This window comes from Erythrolamprus reginae, chromosome 1, assembly GCF_031021105.1.
Source record: "Erythrolamprus reginae isolate rEryReg1 chromosome 1, rEryReg1.hap1, whole genome shotgun sequence".
In the NCBI taxonomy this organism is placed as follows: domain Eukaryota; kingdom Metazoa; phylum Chordata; class Lepidosauria; order Squamata; family Dipsadidae; genus Erythrolamprus; species Erythrolamprus reginae.
Genome location: NC_091950.1, coordinates 202,163,507 through 202,191,219, shown reverse-complemented (window position 1 = coordinate 202,191,219; position 27,713 = coordinate 202,163,507).

The following is a 27,713-nucleotide window of genomic DNA, read 5'->3' as shown; positions in this document are numbered from 1 at the left end:
CAATGCCAGAGGGGGGTGCCTGACCCTGGGAAGGTGCTTTTTTGCCGCAGGGAGTAGGGTTTTTTTGCACCAAATTATAGGACACAGCACAGAGCAGGAGATATGAAAAAGCACAGATAACAAACCCTTAAGAGACACCATGGAAAAATATTTAACAGGTGTGAAAAGAAAGGAGGAGAGAGACAAAGATAATGAGACAAACGTAAATCTCCTGAAAGCTAAGACAGGGAAATATGATGAAGCCTATGTACTGTGAAGGGCTACCAAAATTTTTACTATCACACTGTGGGCGTGGCTTATGCAGGACACCCTGCAATTTTTTTCAACATCTTTCAGTGAAAATTTGGTGCTCTGGGGTGGAGGTCCATTTTCACTACCCCACTGTGCTTCCCCTGTCCGGGCATCAGCCCACCCCTGCGTATGTGTCTGTGGTGGGAGACAAGGAAAGACCTATATGTTTACTGTGTCTAAAAATGTTGGCAGCAGACAGCATGAAGCCAAATAAATTAACATATCACTTAAATACATTACACCCCAATTACGCTGATAAGGCAGGTAAATTTTTTCAGCGAAAATGTGCCGAATATTGCAAACAAGCATCCCGAAAGAGAGTTGGGGGTGCACGAAATAGTTACTTCTTCCTGGGGGATGGGAAATAACAGAAAATAATTGAGAAGCACTTCCGTAATGCTACTCAGAAAATTCTAGAAGAAGGAGGAAATGATTTAGGTGAAAAGGAGACTTTCAGAGTCAAAAAGTCAGACTTAATAGTTCCACAGAAGAATGTGAGTCACAATGTAACATTAAGCTGATAGAAAAACAGAATAATTAGATTTCCTAAAGGAATGTTGTTAGACAAAACATAACATTACATTACTAGATGCTACAATGATGGAAAGATGAGATGATACACATTAAACACCTGGACAACAATGACTGATTGTTTTGTGGTAAAACAACTTAAACAAGATTTTTAAAAATTTATTTAACTGCAATTGGATTATTGAATTCACTTGACACCATGATATGTGAACTTGGCTAACATCTCTTTTTACCCTGATTCATCTATGTAGCCGGAATACAATTCATATCCTTTGACGCCCATATGGGGTTAGGACATAATTGATTTGTATATTAAAGTCCGATATCTGTTCGTCTGAGCATCAGTTTATTGGATTTTGTTGATAAATCAGGAAGAACATTACCTCCCCATATTGATACCTGGAGACAACAGGAGGATAATCTCTAACTAGACATGTGTAAGAATTATTCAGTCAGAAAGTTTATAGAGAGGACAAATCCTTTTTCTTATTGTGGCTTATTTCTTGGTAATATTTCACATCATTGTTCTAAAGTGACTAATTTCCTGACCTCACCTTGTCCTTCTTTGTAGAACATTTGTTAATTTGGTGGTGGAAAGGGATAAACTTTACTCTCTCTCCCCCGCCAGAAGTAGTTCAAAAAGAAAAAGAGGTTTATTTTTGCTCACAATTTTTTTGTTTTTAAAAAGTCCCAGAGCTTCACGAAATATACATGTACCTCTGAGGTTGAGGGAACAGAACTCAACATCAATGTTGATTTGGCTTTGATTTGTTGCTGGGATGATTGATCAGGAGCCAGAAAGGTCTCACATCTTTCTTTTGATTTCTTTGCATGCAAGGAGAAGTCTACCTGGTTTTCTGAGGAAGCAGATCAAAGTGTGTGAGTCAGCTTCAAATACAGAAACATCATGCAGCATCCAGTCTACTGAAACAGTCACCCTAAAAACAATGAGAAATTTTATTCCTATGGGGTCTGTCAAGCTAATCTTGAATAAAAGTTATGGAAGAGGAGGGTTGATTTTATTGCTTATTAGCCAGCTTTCCTGTAATTTGTGTCTCCACTGCTTCTTCCCTGTGAAGCAAAATACCTGTTTTGCCAGCTGCTGTTAAGTTTTAGAATTTAGCTATTTGACCAATGATGGCAGTGCTTTCTCTTCCTTTTCTCCCTTTCCCCCTTTTTCCCTTTCTTTCTCCCTTTAACCCTTTCTCTCTCTCTCTTTCTCTCTCTCTCTCTCTCTCTCTTTCTCTCTCTCTCCTTCCTTCCTTCCATTTCTGTCCTGCTGTATTCCCATACAGTATGTTTCTTTATTCTGCATGAATTGAAGCTTGGGAAATGCAGAAGTGAGATGTTGTGGGAATGGCCAATAAACCAGCTGAGAGATTTCCAAACACAGCTCAGAAGCCAGATTCTCATGTTCAGTTCAATTCAATTTATTAGATTTGTATGCCGCCCCTCTCCGAAGACTCGGGGCGGCTCACAACAGAATAAAAACAGTAGAACAATGGAACAAATCTAACAATAAAATATATAAAAACCTCAGCAATTAAAAACCATACAGCACATACACATCAAACATGAAATATAATAAGCCTGGGGGAGATGTCTTAGTTCCCCCATGCCTGGCGATATAGGTGGGTCATAAGTAACTTGCAAAAGACAAGGAGGGTGGGAGCCATTCTAATCTCCAGGGGAAGTTGATTCCAGAGGGCTGGGGCCGCCACAGAGAAGGTTCTTCCCCTGGGGCCCGCCAAACGACATTGTTTGGTCAATGGGACACGGAGAAGGCCAACTCTGTGGGACCTTATCAGCCGCTGGGATTCGTGCGGTAGAAGACGGTTCCGGAGGTATTCTGGTCCAATGCCATGTAGGGCTTTAAAGGTCATTACCAGCATTCTCTCTACTCCCTACTCTCTAGTTACATTCTGAAGGAGCACAATGGCAAAGCTAGAGGAGAAAACCAATCTGCTTACTTATGAGGGAGTACACTGACCAGTTAGGACTCCATTTGACAATATCTTGGAACAGCTGCAACCAAAGCAGAGTAGGGTTTGGCTATGGGAACAATAAATTAAATGGAACTCAAGGATGGATGGATAATGTTTTCTCTCAGCGGGGTGAAAAGATCGCAAGAAGATCAGTTGAGATAGCACAATCCCATGGTGGAGTTGGACTTCAATGTAGCTGACACAACTATGAAATCTAAGTTTCATATATTACAATCCATTAAAGAAAGTTGACATCTATTATCCATTTTGACATCACTTGAGAGTCAACTGCTCCCCATGCCAATTAACTTTCTCTGTGCGTTAGCAGTTCACAGTCTTCAATGACTCAGTCTGATAAGTGGTGGACATTTCTGAAGTGCTTCCTGCTGCTGCAGAGATGCCCAATAAACTGACATATTTTCTTTTCTTTTTACCAGCCAACTAAAACTAATTTAAAAAAAAAACAATGAAAAAATAGAAATAAACAAGAGGCAGAATGACTAAATCAAAGTTTCTTAAACATTTCAACACTTGACATTCCATCTCCTTCTAAATACAGGCAGTCCCCAACTTACAACATTAATTTAATGATCATTCAAAGTTACAATAGCACTGAAAAAAGTGAATTATGACCATTTTTCACAGTTATGATCTTTGTGGCATCTCCATGATTGTGTGATCAAAATTCAGATGCTTGGCAATTGGTTCACCTTTATGACCATTGCTGCGTCTCAAGACATCATCAGCAGATTTACTTAACAACTGGGTTACTAACTTATCAACTGTAGTGATTCACTTAACAACCGAGACAAGAAAAGCCGTAAAATGGGGCAAAATTCACTTAACAAATGTCGGACTTAACAACAGAACTTTTGAGCTCAATTGTGGTCCTAAATCGAGGATTGCCTGTACTGGCATACAGCAAAGATAGAACCTACACCAAAAGATTTTCATTGAGGACTCAGCTAAGCAAGAGTGGGCGAAAGAGAATTTTTTCAAGGTACCTTTAAACTCGTGTTCCAGGCATAATGATATTGAAGCACAAATTGATTTATTAATAGATCCCAGACGAGAGGCAGAATGAAGACGCCTAGGGAGATGGCGTTACAAGCCCACTGTACAGTGATCCCTCGATTTTCGCGGGGGTTACGTTCCAAGACCTCCCGCGAAAATCGATTATCCGCGATATAGCGACGCGGAAGTAAAAACACCATCTGCGCATGCGCGCCCTTTTTTTTCCATGGCCGCGCATGCACAGATGGTGGAGGCGGGGAGCGACGAAAGTGCGGAAGCCGACAAAGATTGCTTTGAATGTCGGCTGCCCCCGCCCCCCCAGCACCCGCTCGCCCGCTGTTCGCCGCTCGCCCGGCCGCTCTCTCTCTCGCCGCTCGCCCGGCCGCTCGCCCGGCCGCTCTCTCTCTCGCCGCTCGCCCGTTCGCTCGCCCGGCCGCTCTCTCTCTCTCGCCGCTCGCCCGGCCGCTCGCCCGGCCGCTCACTCGCTCGCCGCTCACCCATTCGCTCACCCGTTCGCTCGCTCGCTGCTCGCCCGGCTACCCGCCGTTTGCCCGGCCGCTCGAGAGCAAGAGGGGGAGAGATAGAGAAAGAGAGAGAAGGAAAGAAAGAAAGAGATGAGAGAGGGAGGAAGAGAGTGTGAGAGAGGAAGAAAGAGAGAGAGAGAAGAGTGGAAGGAAGAGAGAAAGAAATGATAGAAAAAAGGGGAGAAAAAAAGAGAAATGAGAAAATGATTGAAGCAGAGAATGAGAGGAAAGAAAGAGAGAGACAGAGAAGTGACTCTTGGTGATGACGTATGACGTCATCGGGTGGGAAAAATCGTGGTATAGCAAAAAAAACCGTGGTGTATTTTTTAATTAATATTTTTTGAAAAACCGTGGTATAGCGTTTCGCGAAAATTGAGACCGCGAAAATCGAGGGATCACTGTATATGCAAATTATTCTTTCATTTGAAAGGTTACAATTAAAAAAACCTAGAAATAGTTACTTGACATGTGACAAGAAATAGCCACCAATGTTTAATTAATTGGGTTCTTTCAAATACATATTGAAAACTCTTAATAAGGAGAGGGGGAAGGAGATAATACTTCCCTTAAGCATTGAATTCTTTTGTTTAAATAAAGTAGTCTAGGAATCTGAAGTAGACCCAGAGACAGGGTTTGGAGCAATCGGTACTTTTATTCAGCTCAGAGAATAAGTGACAGCTCAGCAAGGTAAAGTGACAATTCAGCGAGTACCGACTGACTCTGGCTGGAGAAACCGCTCCTTTTATATATTTGCGGTTCCCGCCAAAGCCAGAGCCGGCCGCGTCTGAGCCAATCAGGAGTGACTTCCTGCTTGGGCTCAGACAGCGCTGAAAGAGGAACAAACTATTTACAGAGTTACAAGGTAGCCATTACAGGATACAACACCCCTCCCCTCATAGTTGGACACATCCATCAAGAAAGCCATGTGACAAAGTCGTCCAATCGGTGGGGCCTCTGAGGAGCTCGCGCTGACCTGCGCAGTTCAATTTCTCCTTCGCCACCGACTGTGGAGGATGGCTCGCCGCTGTTCTCCCGGTGTTGCGGACTTGGCCTGGCGGGCCCAACGAAGGCTTCGGAGGACGAGGATGGTTCGGCGTCGCTGGATGGTTCCCCCTGGCCCGATAAGTCTCTTTGCGTGTCTCTTATTTCGGGCAACGTACTAAAGTCTGTTGAAGGGGGAGAGTCCATGTCAGCGGTTTGTGGCAATTGATTTTCTGTTCGCTTCCGAATGTGGTCTATGTGTCGTTTCCACAAACGACCATCCTCTAGTTTAACAACATAGGTCTTAGGTGCATTTTGCTTAACAATAATTCCCTTCATCCAGTTTACATTTCCATCAAAACTTTTTACATATACATTTTGTCCCAAATACATTTCTCTTTCAGGTTTTGTACACATTTGGTTATTATTAACACAGAACCTTGGGTTTAACCTGTCTAGTGGTGACCTCAACTTCCTTCCCATCAATAACTCTGCAGGGCTTACATGTGTGTGCGAGTTAGGGGTAATGTGTTGGGTGAGTAAGAATTGGTCCAAGTTCTGTTGCACATCCCCAGGGCCTGATCTGCGCAATGCCTCCTTTGCCACCCGTACGTAACGTTCTGCCAATCCGTTAGCCCAGGGCGAATAAGGCGAGATGAGGGCATGCCTGACCCCTAGGCCATCTAGGAACAATTCGAATTGCCTGGCTGTTAGCTGTGGCCCATTGTCAGACACTAAGAGATCTGGGCAACCATGGGATGCAAACAGTCTGCTCAATACCTTGATAGTGGCACTTGTGGTTATGTTGTTCATTGCTATTATTTCCAACCATTTGGAGAAAGCATCAACCACTATTAAAAAATACTGAGACCCCACTGGGCCAGCAAAATCAATGTGGATTCTAGACCAAGGACCAGCAGGCTGTTCCCACTCAGCCGGAGTTGTTTTGGGGGGACTGGGTCGTGACTCTTGGCACGGATCACACTTTGAAACCCAATTTTCAATATCAGCATCCAGCCCTGGCCACCATAAATGCCCCCTTGCCAGGCTCTTCATCCTGACAATCCCAGGATGACCCACATGTAACATTTTGAGTACCTTTCCCCTTAGGCTTTTGGGAATGATCACTCTATCCCCCCACAGTAAACAACCTTTTACATACGATAATTCAAGTCTTTTGTTTTTAAAATCACACAATTCAGGTTTCACAACATCATTTTGCCATCCCTTTAGAACACAGTTCACCACTTGTTTAAGGATTTGATCTTGCTGCGTGTGTGCAGCTACCTCTTTTGCTGTGGTTAGTGGGTTTTCCTCGAGTTCTATCATTAACACATCTGTGGAAGGAACAGGGTCTTCCACTAAGTCTGCTATGGGGCATCTGCTTAGGCCGTCTGCATGATTGATTTCCTTCCCCCCCTTGTGGGTGAGCTCATACTGATACCCTGAGAGGAAAAGAGCCCATCTGATTAGTCTTGGAGACATGAAAGGTGGAGTGGGCTTGTTGGGGGCTAGCAGGCCTAGTAAGGGTTTGTGGTCAGTAACTAGCTCAAAGCTTCTTCCAAAAATGTAATTGTGAAACTTCTTTACCCCTGCCACTAATGCTAGAGCCTCCTTGTCTAACTGGCTATAATTCCTTTCTGTGCTGGTCATGGTTCTAGAAAAAAATGCTATTGGGGCCTCTGTCTTATTAGGTAGAACGTGAGCTAGGACTCCTCCTATGCCGTACGGCGAAGCGTCGCACATGAGCCTAATGGGTAGTGAAGCACTATATTGGACTACTACACTTTTAGAGGTTAATAAATTTTTTATTTGAGAAAAAGCTTCACGTTCAGTTTTCCCCCATGTCCAGCGGGCTTCCTTCTGGAGTAAACGATGGAGAGGCTCTGCTACTGTTGCCTTCTGCTTTAAAAAAACGGAATAAAAATTAAGGAGGCCCAAAAATGCCTGCAACTCATTCTTATCTCGTGGCTCTGGGGCTTCTCTAATTGCTCTCAGCTTCTCTGTTGTGGGGTGGATACCTTCCTTATCTATTTTATATCCTAGGAATTCTATACTGTTGGTTCCCCAGACACATTTATCAGGCTTGATTCTTAAACCTTTGTCCTGTAACCTCTTAAGTACTTCCCTTATTCTTTTGTTTACTTGTTCCTGGTTTTCCCCTGCAATTAAGATGTCATCAAAGTATGGAATGGCCCCATTTACCCCTGACAATAGGCGTTCCATAATGCTCTGGAATATTCCTGGGGCTATGCTTACCCCAAACTGTAACCTCGTGCATTTGAAAGCCCCCCTGTGCGTTACAATTGTTTGAGCGTTTGCTGTTTGTTCATCGACCGGAAGTTGCTGGTAAGCCTGCGCCAGGTCGATCTTTGCGAACCTTTTCCCCTCCCCCAGGGAGTGTAGCAGTTGTTGCACAACCGGGATGGGGTAGGGGTGGTGTTGGAGTGCCTTGTTTAGGGTCGATTTGTAATCAGCGCAAACTCTTAACGAGCCATCTGGCTTCAGAGGGGTAACTATGGGAGTTTCCCATGGCCCCTGCTCCACAGGGACCAAAATACCTTGGCTAATGAGTTTGTCCAGCTGTATGTCTAGTTTGGGGAGGAGCGGCAGGGGGACCCTGCGAGGTTTTAGTCTGATCGGTGGGACCTTGGGGTCAATAGAGAAAGATATAGGGGGCCCCTTATACAATCCCAGTGTGGGGCTGAACACTTCAGGGAACTCTTTCACAAAGTTAGGCATATCATAACAGTTTACATTACACACACCCGAAATCTCGATTCCCAGTGGTTCCATCCATGCTAAACCCAGAAGAGAGTGCTTGGCCCCTGTTACAATAAGCATGGGAAGGGTACATTTAACATTCTTGAATGCGATAGGTACATTTGCTGTTCCCAAGACCGAGATTACTCCCCCCTGAAAGTCTCTAATCACCAAAGAGGTTTGATTTAGGTCAGCCTTAGATACATTAGGCATATACAGTTTAAATTTTTCCCAGGGCATGATGGTATATCTAGAGCCCGTATCCAGCTCCATTGAGCAAGGTTGGTTATTGAGTAACAGTGATATAACAATTTTAGCCCCCTTTTTGGTTGCCGTGTTATTCACGGAAAATTGAGAGTTACCTCTATAGTAGTCGCGGTTAGCGGTTGAGTAGTTCCTTTGACCCGTGTTGCGGAATGGTCTCCTTTCTCGCGCTTGGGGGGTCTGGTTTTGAGGTCGCTGGTATTGCGGTGTGGCAAATGTGTCCTCTGGCGCTGTTGCTCTGCATGCGATGGCGATGTGGCCTCTCCGGTTGCAACGGCGGCATGTAGCGTCTCGGAAGGGGCATCGATGGCGCTGGTGATTTCCCCGGCAGCCCGCGCAGGGGGCTGGGTGAGTAGCTCTCAGGTGTCTCGGCTGGTCTTGCACCAGGAGGCAGTTGTCTCCGCTGGAACTTTGTTGGCTGGGGTTGTCTGTTTCCACGGCGCTGGGAGACGCGGAGTCGATTTTTGCAATGAGTTCTCGCCTTCCGTGCTCTTTCAATTCTCTCGCCGCCGCGTCGGCTGCTTCTGCGGTTTGCGCCAGTTTAATTACGGTTTGTAGAGTCGGCTCTTCTTCGATGAGGAGTTTATTTCTCACCGTGTTGCTTTTCATGCCGAAAACCAGGGCGTCGGTGAGGCGAGCTTCCGGGTCTTTAAACTTGCATTGAGCAAGTACCGTTCGCAGCCGCGTTGTAAACTGGCTGATCGACTCGGTTTCCCTCTGAACCATCATGTGGAATTGATGCCGAAAAACCATGGCTGGTTTGGTCGGCTTGAAGTGGCTCGCCAGTTTTTGTTGTAGGACGTCCCACGCTGTGGCTCTTGCTTGTTCTGGTTCGGTGAGAGTTTGGGCTAGTCTGCGGATTTCTGCGCCGCAGTAGTTAAGGAAAATAGCCCGTCTGCGATCGGCTTCGGCGTCCTGCATTCCCGCCGCCTCGAGGAAGATCTCGAAGGTGGCCATGTACTCGTCCCATGTCGATTTCTCGGGATCGAAGAGTTCCGGAGCCTGGCCGATCTGGATTTTGTCCATTGTTGCACGCGAAGTTTCTTCCGTCCGTTCGTCGCCAGTGAAGTAGACCCAGAGACAGGGTTTGGAGCAATCGGTACTTTTATTCAGCTCAGAGAATAAGTGACAGCTCAGCAAGGTAAAGTGACAATTCAGCGAGTACCGACTGACTCTGGCTGGAGAAACCGCTCCTTTTATATATTTGCGGTTCCCGCCAAAGCCAGAACCGGCCGCGTCTGAGCCAATCAGGAGCGACTTCCTGCTTGGGCTCAGACAGCGCTGAAAGAGGAACAAACTATTTACAGAGTTACAAGGTAGCCATTACAGGATACAACAGAATCCATTTTAAAAAAATGTTATTTTATCATAGCTGCTATCTAAAAGCCCTGAGTTTCCCAGCACTAATTGTTAATTTTTAGCAGACCACTGGTTTGTATTCCTGAGGTTAACTTTTCCACTTATCTTATTAGTGCTTATTATATCCAATGTGCCTTAGAGTTCCTAGTGTTTGATTACTTTTAGTCACGCAAGCAATACTATTTCAGACAAAAGAAATATGCATGTCTAGGGTTTTAACTAGACCTTTCAGAGCCTACAAATTCCTGAATGCAGCAACATTTGTCTGAAGGTATAGACAGATCATAAGAGTACCTCATAAAGATAATCTGATACCAAGACACCAGTTTCTGCTGCATATAGTGCCCCAAAGCCCTGGGGACTGTAGATGGAGCTGTTAGGTCGATCTCTCTGCCTGCTGATGATTAGTTTAGGTTGCTATTACCTCCACTTGGCCACGCTGTCACTCTGTTGGAAGTTGCAATCGCACATTAGGCCTGTATAAATCAAGGTGTTCCAACAGCTTCTCTTCCATAAGTGATTTCATGCCTTGCAACGCCTTAAAGCACAGAAGCATAGGCTGACTTTTCCCTTCCAGGTGCCGCTTCAAGCCACCTTGGGTCTTTGTCATAGCCCTTCTGAGAATTTCCTTTAGCACTGGCCAAGGCATTAAGCTGATCTGTCAGAAGAAATATTTGCTTGGCAGTTTGGTGATGTAAAGAGACCAATATACTTTAAGAAATCTTAGCCTGCAGAACTATCAGGAGTAGTACTTGAGGTAATATTCCAGTTACAGTGAAGTAGAATGTAATTAGTGTAAATTAAAAGGAATGCTGAGTCATGGTGGATCAGCATAACATGCTACGACCTGATTGGTTAAGAACTGTATATACTGTAATGCACCTTTGCACAGGTGTGGTTTATCCGTGGTTAGTCTGTGGTTGATTTATGATTGTGGTTAGTGGTGGTGCGTCATCTAGCAAGATAGTGTTGGTGTTATGTAAATAGAATATAGAGAGTATAGTTTTGCTACAAACAAGAAGTAAATGTCTTCTCAAGAATTCCTGCTGTATTGTCTTCATTCTGAAACATCTCCAGTTCCTGATATCGTATCTGATTCTGGGTGGGCAGCTTCTGTCTTTGGAGTCTTCGGAGAGTGGCGGCATACAAATCTAATAAATAATAATAATAATAATAATAATAATAATAATTATTATTATTATTATTATTATTATTATTCTGAATACAATGCCAACAAGAAGCCGCATTTTCAGAGTGCAAATCTAGGAATAAGGAATACAATTAACATTGTGTTGATTGACTTAGCCTTCACATGACACGAGTCACGGACAATGGGAGTCAGTTCAGGAGTAAAAGCAACCCCATGCCCAAAAGCAAAAAAAGCCTGGGAATAGCCTAAAAAAGGGTAAGTGGCTGCTTGCCGTGGCCGTTCGCCCCGCTCACCACCATTGGCTCCCCCACCTGTGTGCCTGTCATGGCACTGAACAAGGGGGTGTTACGAAAGGGTCTTGGAGTTCTGGCTGTTACAGTAGCATTCCTTTTGGTCACATAATCATGATTTTTAATATTTCTTCCTGGACTCCCACAAGCCAAGTCAAAATGGAAAAGGTGGCAGCAAGTTAGAAGTCATGATCAGATGATATCATAGGTATGTTTCTCCCGGTTCGGACCAGTTCTTTGGAACCAGTAGTAACTTGGCGGTCTGGGTCGCTGGAACTGGCAGTGACACAGGCATGCCACGCCCCGGAACCAATTCTCTCAGTAACGCCATAGAAACTACCATCTTGTTTTATGCTTCTGCGCATGCATAGAAGCTGGTTTTTTAGCACTGCACATGTGCGCATGCTTGCACAGTGTGCCCGCGTGGCACATCAAAGAGTGGACTGGTATCTTTTTTCCCCAATATATATATAAGATATATTGGAAAATGATAGAAAAGATGTTAAAAGAGATTACACTTCAAGAGATAGAAAAAAACCCAGAATTTTACCTTCTAGGCATAACTAAGCAGAAATATAAAAAAGATATTTTTATTTAGTTGTACATATTTTAACAGGATAGTTTATGCACAAAATTGGAAGGGTGAAAATGTCCCCCAAAAAGAAGATGTAGTTAAAAAAAATGGATTGCGCAGAGATGGATATGATGACAAGAAGATTGAACGACCAAGAAGAATCTGAATTTTATACTATTTGGAATAAAGTTTATAAGTGGGTAGATAAAAATAAAAATAAAAATTAAATGTTATGAGAAATGTATGAATATATAAAAATGACTTTAGAATTTTTCTCTTTTATTAACTTAATTTTAAGTTTATTAGAATGTGTAAGAAAAATTCTTCTTTTCATCTAGATTAATATGTTGACTTAACGATTTAAGAATATAGTCTTTTTTCTGTATTAAAAATTAACTTCTACCGTGTTTCCCCGATAGTAAGGCAGTGTCTTACTATCTTTTTACCCCCAAAAGCCCCACTGTGTCTTACTTTGGGGGTACATCGGGGCCGGCTCGTCTTCGGGCACGGGGAGCTGCCGGAAAGGAGGCGGGCGAAGGAGGGCGCCTGACCGCGCCACTCTTCTTTCCGCTCGCCTCGGAGCCGATCGGCCTCGCTGGCCGCTTGCAGCTGAGCCTCGGCAGGGGAAGAGGCAGTGGCGCCGCGGCGAGCGAAGGCGAGGGGCGCGCAGGGAGCTGCCGGAAAGGAGGCTGGTGAAGGAGGGCGCAGCTCCGGCCGCTCGCCTCGGAGCCGATCGGCCTCGCTGGCCGCTTGCAGCTGAGCCTCGGCAAGGGAAGCGGCCAGCGAGGCCGATCGGCTCCGAGGCGAGCGGCCGGAGCTGCGCCCTCCTTCACCAGCCTCCTTTCCGGCAGCTCCCTGTGCGCCCCTCGCCTTCGCTCGCCGCGGCGCCACCACCTCTTCCCCTGCCGAGGCTCAGCTGCAAGCGGCCAGCGAGGCCGATCGGCTCCGAGGCGAGCGGAAAGGAGGCAGGCGAAGGAGGGCGCAGCTCCGGCCGCTCGCCTCGGAGCCGATCGGCCTCGCTGGCCGCTTGCAGCTGAGCCTCGGCAGGGGAAGAGGCGGTGGCGCCGTGGCGAGCAAAGGCGAGGGGCGCGCAGGGAGCTGCCGGAAAGGAGGCTGGTGAAGGAGGGCGCAGCAATAGTATTTGTCTAGTTTTTTCCCCCTTTAATTCCTTTTATACTACCGTGTTTCCCCGAAAGTAAGACATATGTCTTACTTTCAGGATATGGCTTATATAAGCCGACCCCCCTGAAACCCCCCATATGTCTTACAATCGGGGGGGTCTTACTATCGGGGAAACACGGTAAGAAGAGAGGGGTAATTGTAACCCCTACTATGTGTTTAAATGTTTGTATGTCTGTATGTTCTTTTTATGAAAAATCAATAAAGTTTTATTAAAAAAAAGAGTGGACTGGTATCGAGGTAAACCAAAACCCACCCCTGGGTGAGATCCTCACCTAACATCCTGCACCGACCTCATTCAATGATGCAATTGGAGCTGCTGAAATTGCTGACACTCAGTGACACTATCACATAACATCATATTTTGTGACTGCATTGCCGAGCAATGTAGAGTGTGGTCCCAAATGCTATCATAACCCAAGGACTACAAGTAGTTCTCGACTTAAAAACTTTCATTTGGTGAATGTTCAAACTTTACAACGGCGCTGAAAAAAATGACCTAAGACCAATTTTCACACTGAAAACCATTGCGGCATCCTCTTGGTCACGTGATTTACATTTCGAAGTTTGATCATTGGCTCACATTTATGACAGTTGCAGTGTCCCAGAGTCATGTGATCTTCTTTGGCCACCTGGTCAGCAATGTCAATGAGGAAACCAAATTCATTTAACAACCATGTTACTAATTTAAGAATTGCAAGGAGTCGCTTAACAAATGGGGTGGGAAAAGTCGTAAAATGGGGCAAAACTCACTTAACAAATTTCTCACCTGGCAACTTTGGGCTCAATCATAAGTTGTAAATTAAGACTTACATATACTTCTATTGAAATACAAGCTCTTCAGAGTAAGACCATTTATTTGTGTTACGTTGGGAAAGGAGAGCCAGAGGATATTAATATTTGCTGTGTAACCTCGAATTTATCTGAGAAAATAAGATTCCCTATTGCTGTCCTGCTTTGACCCTTAGTTAATCCACCTCTTTAACAGGCCTCCATATTCCACAGCAATAAATGGATCAGATTAAAATTTAATTTTTGACCAAAAGAGTAAAGGGTTTTATTTTTTAATCTGAGTCAAGCTACAGTGACCTACAAAAACCCGAGAAGAGCTAAATGAAAATTTCACATCTATATCCTGACCAGTCTTACATTGTTTACACAGCTGCTGCTGTGGTTTTCCTTGTTGCTGTATGGTTGACGAAGATTTATTCCTGGAATGAGACTCTAAAATTGAGAGTCTAATGTTCAGATCAGGCCCTGATTCCAGCCCTAATGATCCAGCTCAGCGATGGCGAACCTTTTTTTTTTTTTTGCTTGGGTGCCAAAACGGTGGGTGCATGCCCAATAGCGCATGTGTGTGTGCCCACACATAATGCAATGCCTTCTCTCAGACCTATGCGTGCACAACTCCCCATGCTGCCCCCACACATGGGTGCAGACTTGACTGAAGCCTTTGGATTTCCAGTAGGCCCTTCGGGCCATTTTTCACTGGACCCAGGCTTCAGGAGGCTTTCCAGAAGCCTGTGATGGTGAATAATGGGCCAACGGGCTAACCAGAACTTTGTTTCCAAACTCTCATTTGGGCCATTGGGCCATTTTTCACCCTTCCTAGAATTCAAGAAACCTCCCGGAAGCTGTGGATGGCAAAAACTGGCCCAATGAACCAACTGGAAGTTCAGAAATATATACACATATATACATATATACATATACATATACATACACATACACATATACAGTATACAGTGATACTTTGTCTTACGAACTTAATTGGTTCTGGGATGAGGTTTGTAAGATAAAAAGTTTGTAAGACAAAACAATGTTTCCCATAGGAATCAATGGAAAAGCGATTAACTCACCCCTTTTGCCAGCCGAAGCGCCTGTTTTTGCACTGCTGGGATTCCCCTGAGGCTCCCCTCCATGGGAAACCTCACCTCCGGATTTCCGTGTTTTTGTGATGCTGCAGGGAATTCCAGCAGCACAAAAACAGGTGCTTCACTGGCAACGGAAGTCCGGAGATGGGGTTTCCCAGCAAAATTGCAGCATTGCAAAAACACGAAAGTCCTCGAAACCCCACCTCCAGACTTCCGTGTTTTTGTGATGCTGCGATTTCACTGAGGCTCCCCTCACTGGGAAACCCCACCTCCGGACTTCCATTGCCAGCGAAGCACCCATTTTTGCGCTGCTGGGTTTTCCCTGCAGCATTGCAAAAACATGGAAGTCCGGAGGTGGTGTTTCCCATGGGGGGGAGCCTCAGGGGAATTCCAGCAGCGCAAAAATGGGCGCTTCGCTGGCAACAGAAGTCCGGAGGCAGGGCATCCCAGTGGCGACGGCTTGGGTTTGTAAGGTGAAAATAGTTTGGAAGAAGAGGCAAAAAAATCTTAAACCCCGTGTTTGTATCTTGAAAAGTTTGTATGACGAGGGGTTTGTAAGACAAGGTATCACTGTATATGTTTTCAAATATTTTTATGGGTATAGATATATAGGTCTTGGCGTATTTGGGTCTTTTCCCATGTAAGGTTGATAGAATCTTGGCGATGTTTCAATGAAATCCCACTCGTCATCTTCAGGCTGGTGCTTTTGGCTTCATGCTAGGGCAAACAAAATGCGGTCTGAGCTGCCGTCCCTCTATAAAAACAGTTGATGCAGTTGGTGTTTGCAGATGAGTACATACAGTACAAAACAGCTGACTAGTCTGCAGGCATCAACTGCAACAACTACTCAAGATGTCACCCCTAATCTGCAAACATCAACTGCATCAACTACTCAAGGTGTTACCCCATCAATCAATCAGGATGTTACAACACAGCCAACTAACCCGCTTGCAGCTTTTGAACCAGCACTCCACAAACCTCCACCAGTATTTATCGAAGGACGGCAGCTCTGACCACACTTCATTTGCCCTAGCTTGAAGCTGAAAGCACTAACCTGAAGATAATGAATGGGACCTCATTGAAATGTCATCAAGATTCTATCACTCTTACATGAGAAAAGACCCAAATATGCCAAGACATACATACATACGTGTGTATGTGTGTTTGTGTATGTGTCTTGGCATATTCAGGTTTATTATTCAGAATTGTTAAACATATTTTTGCTGATAATGAAGGGAGACATTATCATCAAAAATATGTTACACATTTAGAATATAGTTTGCCAGCTAAAAAAAATTAGCTGCCTTGAGTATGGCCCTTGGAGGGGCCAAGAGGCAAAAAGGAAGCTCCCTCCCATATTTGGGTATATCAGGATGATTTGACAGAAACACACACATGCACACATACACACACAAAACAAACATATGGTCTTTCCCCGGTAAAAGCTGATTTGGAGGGGAGCCTGTAGCCTAGAGGTTAATATCCTGCCTTGCAGGCAGAAGTCTACACAAAACCCGGCAAGGGTATGTTTAACTGATGAGAGCATAACAAGCTCAAAATACATCTATAATAGGCTTCCTTCCTTTCCAATTATCAGCAAAAATATGTTACATATGTATAGTATATATTTTCAAATTTGCATTTTTGCAGAAGCAATATGTACCCTCCCACATTTGGCTATACCAGAGTGACTCGACAGAATTACTCCTTCATTCTCCTGCACTCTGCTTCTATTCTGGAGGTCTCCTTAATTCTTGAGACTCTCTAATTCTTGAGACTTTACTTTGCAGGCATGAACTTCCACCCAGTTTCACAATTAGAAGGATTTCTGTCTGCATCCCAGTGGATTCCACTCCGAGATAGTGAGCTGAGGAAGGGTTATGACTTATGGGATGTGAGTATGGTCATCAGCAATATATCCTCCCTCCCACATTACATGATGTCAATCACTTCTTCTAAATACTACTTAGTAACTTATGAATTCACAGCAATGCAATAGCTTAATATATAAAACCCAAGTACTGTATTCCAGTTTCATCATTACCCCACTACATGGCAGCAGAGTATCACATAAAATCAACCAAGATTAATTCATTAATTTATAGAAATATTCCTATATTTGAGCATTTCTTCATACTATGTACTTAAATAGGTGTGTGTGTGTAAATATTTTATGTGTGTTCCAAAGTGTGGGTTTACAGAAAATGTGTAATCCCTCTTTCTTTAGACATATTTTTTACAGAATTGTTAAGTATGCACACACAATTCATGTAGAAAGATGTTAAGGAGCTGGATCATTTTTATTTTTTCCAGTTGTATTTTATTTATGTTTATACTGTATATGTATTAAATAAACATTACTTATTGTATTGTACACATTACTAAAGGTGGGATAAAAATCTAATGGCAATAAATATATTACACAAACAAACAAAGTGTTCAAGCTACAAGATAATAATAATAATAATAACAATAACAACAACAACAACAACAACAACAACAATAATAATATATTTGTATGCCACCCCTCTCCGTAGACTCGGGGCGGCTCACAACAAAATAGTGACAGTGTAACAAATCTAATATTAAAAACATTCTAAAACCCAACATTGGAATCATACAATGCAATCATACCATGCGTAAACTGTATAAGCCTGGGGGATATCTCAGTTCCCCCATGCCTGGCGACAAAAGTGGGTCTTTAGTAACTTACGAAATGCAAGGAGGGTGGGGGCGGTTCTAATCTCTGGGGGGAGTTGATTCCAGAGGGCTGGAGCCACCACAGAGAAGGCTCTTCCCTTGGGGCCCGCCAGACGATATTGTTTAGTTGACAGGACCCGGAGAAGGCCAATTCTGTGGAATCTTATCAGTCGCTGGGATTCGTGCGGCAGAAGACGGTCCTGAAGGTATTCTGGTCTGATGCAATGTAGGGTTTTATAGGTCATTACCAACACTTTGAATTCTGACCGGAAACTGATCAGCAGTCAGTGCAGGCCATGGAGTGTTGGAGAGACGTGGGCAAATCTGGGTAGCCCTACGATAGCTCTCTCGGCCACGTTCTGCATGATCTGAAGTTTCCGAACACTCGGAAAGATGTGATTATTAGTGTGTGTGACTTTATCGTATCAAGTTGGCCTCACACCTGGATTTTAGCAGGGGAAAAGACATTGTTTGTGTTTGTGCAGTTCAACAAACGTCTTGTAAAAAGGTTCTTGTTTTGTTTGAAACCTGTGTGTTTGAGTTTTAATTTGGGGATAATTACTGGATGGCTGCTGTGCAAGACAGAACAGGGGGTAGTACGGATCTCAGGAGGTAACCGGTTCCAGAGAGTTGGAGTAGCCACAGAGAAGGCCCTCCCCCGCAGATCCAGCAACCGACACTGTTTAGCTGATGGGACCCGGAGAAAACCATCCCTGTGGGCCCTTACTGGTTGCCGAGAGCTATGTGGTAGAAGGCAGTCTTGAAGATAGTCTGGCCGTAAGCCATGTAGGGTTTTAAAGGTAATGACCAACACCTTGAGTTGTGTCCAGAGACCAATTGGGAGCCAATGCAGTCCATGGAGAATTGGTGTAATGTGCACCCACAGCCATTCATATGGCTGCATTCTGGACCAACTGTAGTCTCCGAACACTCTTCAGGGGTAGCCCCATGTAGAGCACATTGCAATAGTCTAGTGTTGAGGTGACGAGGGCATGAGTGACTATGAGAAGAGCTTCGTGATCCAAGGAAGGTGGCTGGAGGAGCCTCCTGATCCAACTAGTATACATTGGAGGAGAAGTGGAAGTCTGCGTTCATTTTGGCAACATGGCTGATTAGCTCAGTCTCTTCTCAAACTATTTCCATTCAATCTTGTTCTTGCAAGAACTTTCTAACATTAAGAATTAATGCCTCAAATCCAAACACAATTCTGTTCCTCCGAAGGTACCTTTTATTGTGGTTGGCTCTGGCCCAGCTCCTGCCCCAGGGAATGGGGAGGTGGTTGCAGGGGAAAATTCAACATGTCAGAGGCCTGTGTTATTGCCGACAGAATCAGTTCAGAGTGTAGTTTCCTCGGACGAAGAAGAAGGTGGGAGTGACTCAGCAGAGGAGGGCTTGGCACACAGCCCAGGCAGTCAATCTCCCTTATCTTCCCTTGATTCAGATGATGATGTTTTGGACCCACGCAAGCGCAGAATTGTGCGTAAAAGAGACCAAGTAAGAACATATTACAAGAAATAAGTGAGGCCACCTGTGTTTGGGTGGGGCTCCAGTAATTAGGGCTGCTGCTATAAATAGCAGCATGTGGGTTTGGCCGTTGTGGAAGAATATCTGATCGAGTTCGTCAGGAATCCTGTGGTGTCTGGACTTTGTTGCTTTTTCATGCCTTGGAAAACAAAGCAGAGCAACATGTGTGTGTGACTCACTTCGTTGGAAGAAGAAGGGGTGTGAAGTTTCTTCACAGCTGCTAGCTAAGTACTTAATGACTGCTTAAGGGAAATTGTACAGACTACCCGGTTGTTTTGGGACGAGTGCTCTTTGCAATACACAAAGAGTGCTTAGTTTATTTTGACTTTTGTGATAAAGAACATTGTTTTGAATTTTCAAACATGTGTGTGTGTCTGAAATTTGTACCCTTGAATTTTTGGGAGGCTCCTATCAGAGAGCCCGGCAGAACACCTTCCATTCATCTTTTCATATCTAAAAGACACAGTTCTTATTGGAAAACATTATTACAACACACTTGTTGTGTCCAGAGGACAGTTGAGGAATGTACCCGCCCCTTACCCTGGGTGGGAAAACACAGACTGGGGATTGGCTGCCAGGCGTGGCCATAGTTGTTTTGTTGTAATCAGTTCTAGTTGCACGTTACTCTTTACCTTCGTTCAATAAACCTGTGGATGTTATCTGGCCTACCGGTGTCTTATTGGGCAGATTTTACACTGGCGACAAGGAAATTACAGACCGCGCTGACTGATGCTGGATAAACATTTTTTCTTTTAGAAAAGTGCTTAAAAGGCCAACATATGAGAAAATAATAGATTTGGGCTTTTTTAAGCTTTCAAGGTTGCAGTTATTTTCCTATTTCTCTGGGAGTCAACCCTACAGAATACTATAGGACTTCATTTTGAATGAATAGGCTTAATCAATTCACTAGTGCAAGGGAATTAAAACCTAGATTGACTGCTGCTTTCCACACCTTTTCTATACTTGTCAAGAAAAGATATCATCAAGCAAACTGTGGGGCAGATTTTGAGGTAACCTTTTCAGGGTAGAATTCTCCAGTTCATTCTATGAGGTCTATATTTAGCAGAATATCTGTGTAGGACTGGAACCCAGCCTGTTGGAAGGAAAATCCATCTGGTTCAGTTCCAAGCCGGGAGAAAGGCGCTGGAAATAAAATGGAGGCTGGAGGCTGATTGGATAGAAAGGTTCCATTTATTGATGAAGCAAAACCACCAACCACAAGTGATTCTGGGACAGCTGACCAAATGGTTGAATGAGTGGATGGATCTTTATAGGTTTCTGTGACTGTTCTAGGAGTGGTGCAATGAAGGGGATTTGTGTTCTGAAAGATTGTTGGATAATTCTAAAAATTCTAAAAAACCCTAGGAGTCACAAACTTAATTCTATGCAGCTTCTTCTCTAGAAGCACCGATCTACTAACCAGAGCATAGAAAACATTTGTCAGACCAATTCTTGAATACAGCTCATCTGTATGGAATCCACACTGCATTAACAGACATTAATACAATTGAAGGAGTCCAGAAATACTTCACAAGAAGAGTCCTCCACTCCTCCTCACACAATTCTGGAAGTTGAAGTCCAGATATCTTCAAGTGGCCACGGTTGGGAAAAACTGGCATTAGTGAGTGCAACTGGAACAAAATGAATATCCTTTTGTTTGTTTCTACTCTTAATATCCCTTGTGATCAGTGGAATTAAAGATTCAAAGAGTGAATGCTTTGGAGCCGTATCCCCAACACAAAATTCAACAACCACAGAAACGTATGACTGAAGTAAGATTTCAGTTTTCCAGGACAGGACAAAGTGTCCATAGCAGATATGCCTAGAGCTATCCTTTTCTTGTTCCTGTCTATAAAAGCATAGGAGCTGACAAGCTATCCTACTGACACATCCAACTCACACTGAGATGTCACTTTGTAATATTTTAATTAACAGTAACAGATGTCAGTAGATGTAGAAATGTTCCAGTTTCCACCAAAGTTATCTCTGGGAATCAAGTCAAAAGCCACAAAAGGAGCTTTAATCTGGTGATGGATAACACCCTTATTTGACATGATTTCTATCTTTCTATACTATATCCTGCTTGCTTATCTGACAATGTAGCTTTAGCGATGAAGTGGGCAATTTACAAATGTACTGTATTTTTCGGAGTATAAGATGCATTGGAGTAAAAAACAAATTTTAGTTTTGGGGGAAGAAAACAAAGAAAAAAGGCCTCTGTCTCCCAGCAATTTGCCAAACAGCAAACAGCACAGATGATATACAGTGATCCCTCGATTATCACGGGGGTTACGTTCCAAGACCTCCCGCGATAATCAATTTTCCGCGATATAGCGGCGCGGAAGTAAAAACACCATTTTTGGCTATGGACAGCCAAAAACTACCCCTCTCACCGGCTTTCTTCGGACACGGGTCCTCCTGCAGCAGCGCTGGTGGCCACCGTTCTCCGTAGGCACCCGCCCGCCCACCGTTTGCCGTTCGCCGCTCGCCCGTTCGCCCGCCGTTCGCCCGCTCGCTGCTCGTTCGCCGCCCGCCGTTTGCCCGCCCGCCCGCTCGCCGCTCGCCCGTTCGCCGCTCGTCCGTTCGCCCGCCCGTTCACCGCCCGCCCGCTGCCCGCCGCCCGCCCGCCGGCCGCTCGCCTGCCCGCCCGCCGCTCACCCGCCCGCCCGCCCGCCGCTTGCCCGCCCGCTTGCCATTCACCCGTTCGCCCGCCCACCCGCGGGCGAAGAGAAAGAAAACAAGAGAGGGAAAGTGAGAAAAAGAGAGAGAGCAAGAGGGGGAGAGATAGAGAAAGAGAGAGAATGACAGGAAAGAAAGAGAAAGAGACAGAGAAGTGATTCTTGGTGATGACGTATGACGTCATCGGGTGGGGAAAACCGTGGTATAGAAAAAAAAACGCGGAGTATTTTTTAATTATTATTTTTTGAAAAACCGTGGTATAGCGTTTCACGAAAATCGAGACCGCGAAAATCGAGGGATCACTGTATACTGTTTGCTGTGTATTTTTGTGCATGTGTGCCTGACCCATAGAAATAGCAAAGAGTTGGAGAAATGTACATTATGGCAGTATATTAATCCCAGAAAGTTTTCTTAAATGTAATCACACTAACTCCTCCTAATTATTTAAATAGATCTACTCCAAACATGACTAAGTCAGGGTTTAACTTAGCTGCCTTATCTTAATAATAATACTTAATACTAATACTAAAAGAGGACATTTCAGATTATATTTTTACAGATCTTTAAAATTGATGTGGCTTTCTGGAAGTATTCTCTGCTATTTAAAAGAAGATGCAATGGTTCTGGGCCTCTTCAGATCAAGCATTTATTTTTAAAAGCTTCTTCAGTTGTCTAAAACAATAATAAAGCAGTCTTTAAAAAAATAAAACTAATAATTTGAACATCCAATAGTTATTGACTTACCTATGAACCTGTAATTTGAACATTCAATAGTTATTGACTTACCTATGAAGCTGTAATTTGAACATTCAATAGTTATGGACTTACCTATGAACATTTATAGTTATTATATAGTTATCTTTGCAGCAAAAAAAACAAACATCCAATTTCAGCCTTTGCCTCTCGCCCCAGAAACTTGCCTTGTGCAGCTTTAGTTTCACTTTTATTTAAGCAAGTGGGCTTGCAGGCAACGTCAATAAAATCTTGAGTGTCAGGAGGCAGATAATTAGTGGCCTGTGCTAATCAGGCTCTGCTGCTGTCTGCTGCAAAGAGGTAAATTGCTGGCAGGCAGAGACCAAACAGTGGGGGTGGCTGGGTGGGACTACATTCGATGTATGATACACCCAAGTTTTCACCCTCTTTTGGGAAGGTGAAAAGGTGCGTCTTATGCTCTGAAAAATAGGGTAATTACTAAGTAACAAAAATATATTTGTCTGTTCCATCCACTTTCAGTAAAGATTCTGCACATCTAATTTGATAATAAAACTCATCAAACCATAACTGTGCACAAGGGGAAGGTGGGGAACAAATAATAATAGGATCAATGCAAATTCCAATTATTTTCTATTTGTTTAAGCTTGTCATGCAAAGTTTAAAAGACAGTATTTGCATCGTGATATCATGATGCAGGTTTCATCGTTTTGACTAAATCTGGCTTGCTGCATATATCTCTATTTTAGGCAATAATTGACCAGATCAGTTTATTTTTATTTATTTAATTGGATTTATATGTCGCCCCTCTCCGAAGACTCGGGGAGGTTCTGTCTAGAAAGGCACAATATTTCCTATCTCTGGGAATTTGTAATATATATAATCTCCCATAAATAAATAAGAATCAGAATGCCAGTAAGACTGCATCACAAATCAAAATTTATTTTTAAACTCCCAACAAATAATAGTCACATAGGGAGGTTTTTTTAATTAATTTAGCAACATTAATTTAGCAAGTTTAAAAAATGCCACTTTGGTTTGTTGATTAAAGTCTGAGGAGATTGTGAGTTCTAGTCCTGCCTTAAGCATGAAAGGGGGCTGGCTGGCTTTGGGCCAATCATTCTCTCTCAGTCCAACTCACACAGTTGTGTGGAGAAAATAAAATGAGAAGGAGTAGTAGATATATCTATCACCTTGAGTTACTTCTATAATAAAACTATTCATCAAAATAATTTAATAACACTTCGACCTTAGAATCACAACTCTTATTTCTTCTTACTCAGTTATCTAATTGTACACAAAATCCGATTTTTCAGAAATGTTCAATAATTTTCTAAATGCCCTAATAGTAACATAAATGTAAAATAGTAAAAGCAAGCTATATTTCCATCTGTGGTTCACTAGTGCCACACACTGGAATCCTCTGGAATTGCAGCACCTTTAGCAGAAAACCAGATCTAACATTGCTGTTGGTGAGTTTATAGGAAACCCACGTTAATTTAGGATAGCTAAAAATCAAAAGGATTCCGGTAGCATTTTTTGAAGTCAGCCCAAAGATTAGCTGCTTGTTAGTTTGAAAAGATGCTACTAGTCTCCTTCTGATTTATTGCTGCTGACTGTAATCTTTGAAAACAGAGGGATTGGTGAAGAGCCAACCCAATATCCAGAACACAGTATGCAGATTAAAAGAATTGGAAGGGTCTTTGAGGTCTTCTGCTTAGAGTCCCTAGGGAGATGGGCAGCATACAAACAAACAAGCAAAATAACAAAATAAGCCCCCCTGCTCAAGCAGGTACCATTCCAGAGAATCTCTTCTTGAAAATTTCCAGTGACAAGTAAAGCCGTGTCACTGATTAATTGTTCTTGCTGTCAGGAAATGTCTCCTTAGTTCTAGACTGGATCACAGTTTGTTAAGTATCCAAAAAGAGACGAGAACAGATCTGCACCAAGAAGCTACAGACCAGTAGACCCCTCCCACCACCAGTTCTCAAAGCTGGAATTGTTGGGGAACTCTATTATGTATTCTTTTGCAGCATTCTCTTATTTAAGTTGATTCCTAGAATGCGTCATTATCACTTTTGTTTATAATTATAATCTGCTTGGCTGAAGGCTCCTTGTTTAGGCCTTTCCATCCCCATTCAATTTTCTTTCCCTCAGAGTTCCTCTGCCTCTTTTAATCTTCACCGGTTCCCTATTCCTTTTAACTGGATTCTTTGTAACTATCCTTTTCTCTATAAATACAACATATAATTTCTTTGCATTTTCAGAAAGCATAGTTAGTATATTTTTTTACCTTTAAAGTTTGAAGCCATCTAAAATTATTATAATATTAAAATGTCTGTTGCGCTCTGAATCAAGAAAATTCTGGAAGAAAATACACAAATGGCTACAGGAAATTACATATGTAACAGTAGAATTCACATCAGAGCTGCTCCTATTGGGAATTTTCAAAAAAGATTATAACAAGGGGGGAAATAACTGATATTACACATAACAGCTACAGCTAGAATAGTCTTTACCCAATTTTGGAAAAATATTGAGACACCCCCAGGAAAAGCAATAATTAATAAAATTTATGATTGCTCTGAGATGGACAAACTTATTTTGGAATTAAGAGGTCAGAATATTATCAAATATGGGGGCAATGGAACAAATGGATGGAATTAAGAAAAATAAACAGAAAAACCATAAGTGATAGTCAGAGTTAATAGTGATGGAAAATGCAAATACAGTATATAAATCATGTAATTGTAAATAGTAATATACAATTAAATTGATTGATGTCCTAGGTCAGTGATGGCGAACCTTTTTTCCCCTTGTGTGCCGAAAGAGCATGTGCACACACTATCACACATGTGCAAGTGCCCACACGCATGATTCAATTGCTGGGGAGGGTGAAAACAGCACCCCCCACCCCCTGGAGGCCCTCTGGAGATCAAAAATGGCCTGTTTCCTAATCTCTGGTGGGCTCAGTAAGCTCATGTTTCTCCCTCCCATGGCTTCAAAGGCTTCCCTGGAGCCAGGGGAAGGTAAAAATTCCCTCCCCCATCCTCCCGAGGCTCTCTAGAAGCCAAAAACACCCTCCCAGAGCCTCTGTGCAAGTCAAAAAACAGCTGGCTGACACACACATGCACGTTGGAGCTGAGCTAGGGCAACGGCTCATATGCCAGCAGATATGGCTCCACATGTCACTTGTGGCACCCATGCCATAGGTTCTCCATCACTGTCCTAGGTTGCAAGTAACATTATATAACTATATTGATTGATGTGTTAAAGAGATGTTTGAATATAAATATTGTGATGAAAAAGACATATGTGACCAATTATTTTTCTTTTGTTTATGAATTGATGCAGATTTACTGAAAGTTTATTTAGGATATTGTTTTTAAAAATGCTATTTTAAAAGCCAATAAAGTATTTTTAAAAAGTGAAATGTGTAAGTAATATTGTGTAAATGTCACTGCGGCTAGATAATATATTGTGTTATTTGCATCCTATAGTATATTAAAATAATCAATTTGGAAAAATCATCGATCATTTCCATAATCAAACTGGAAAAAAATAATAAATTGTTGATTTAGTCTCAGTAAAAGTCCTCTCTAATATATTCAATGGCTCTGGAATTTCTAAGACCTTGAGGACATTGGGATTAAACCATTTATGTGAAAATTATTTTAATATATGCGTTGTCACTCAGTCTTTGTAAGTCATTTGCATTCTTTGGACAAAAACTTCAAAGCTTTCATGGTACCATTACTTAATGCTTAATAAAGGGTAATGATCTTTTTTCCCCCAAAAAATGTGTCATAAGAGAAAATAAATGTTACTTTCCACCCTATAAGACTAAAATATGATTAGCTACCTTCAAAATGTGTTATGTGCCATGCAGAATAACTTTTTGTGAGATGGACAGACATATAAATGTGATATAAATAATGTAACTGAAATGAGGAATTTTACCATTCTTCTGTTTGGTGCAGAACAGTGGTGAGTTGCTACAGGTTTGATCTGCGCATACACATCTCCAAACCGGTAGCAAACTTAAGTGAAACCCATTACTGGTCCAGAAGCTTTCCTGATTCCACATCATATGAGTAGATATCTAGTAGATAACAAACTTCCAGCAGATATGGCTGGTAAATCCACAGCAGTGATGGGCTCCTAGGGGAACGGTCAGGAATGCAGTTCCGGTAGCAAAATTTGGAGCTCCACCCCAGAGCACCCAATTTGCACGGAAAGACATTGAAACAAAATGCATAAGCCACGCCCACAGTGTGGTAGTAAAAATTTTGGTAGCCCATCACTGATCCACAGTAACTGAATTTAAACATACCTGGGATAAACATATATCCATCCTAAAATAAAATACAGGAAATAGTATAAGGGCAGACTAGATGGGCCACGAGGTCTTTTTCTGCCATCAATTTTCTATGTTTCTATGAGTTGTTAAGCAATGGAACAACCTGCTTTGGAATAGTGATGACTTTCCCTTTTCTGAATCAATAGATTCCTGCATAGGGAATGGCTTAAACAAGGAGTCTCCAGTGGTGAACAAAGAGACCCGAGTCCAAAATTATGGTTGTTGCTATTAAAAAAGCCAAAAGCAATTTTTTTCCCCCCAGTGCAAAGTCAGCTCTATACAACCCAGGCACATATTGAAAAGGGGCGTTTTGGTGTGTTCCAGATAAGGGAAGAGTTACATTAGGCTTTCCCCCCATTTGTTTGGGGGAAATCACACTTGGCCAATAAAATTCTATTCTATTCTATTCCACAGCATTAAGCCCACCCTGTGTATCACAGGAGTATGGTGCAAAGAGGCATTTTGGCATGATTTTGGTCCCTTTAAACTGCTTTGCGCTCCCCCCCCTCCCTTTTGCCATGCAAAGCCATGCAAAGCAGCAAAGCTGAGCACACCTTGTTAGCAGCAGGAGCAAAATGTTGGTGGTAAAGATCAGCTGGGGTAGCAGAAGGCAGGATGGCAAGGATTCTCAAGTGGAGGAGAGTGAGAGTGAGAGGGAATGGGCTGGGACAGCCCTAGAATAGAATAGAATAGAATAGAATAGAATAGAATAGAATAGAATTTTATTGGCCAAGTGTGATTGGACACACAAGGAATTTGTCTTGGTACATATGCTCTCAGTGTACATAAAAGAAAAAGATACATTTGTCAAGAATCATGTGGTACAACACTTAATGATTGTCATAGGGATCAAATAAGCAATGAAGAAACAATCAATATTAATACAAATCTTAGGATACAAGCAACAAGTTACAGTCATACAGTCCTACGTGGGAGGAAAATGATGATGGGAATGATGCG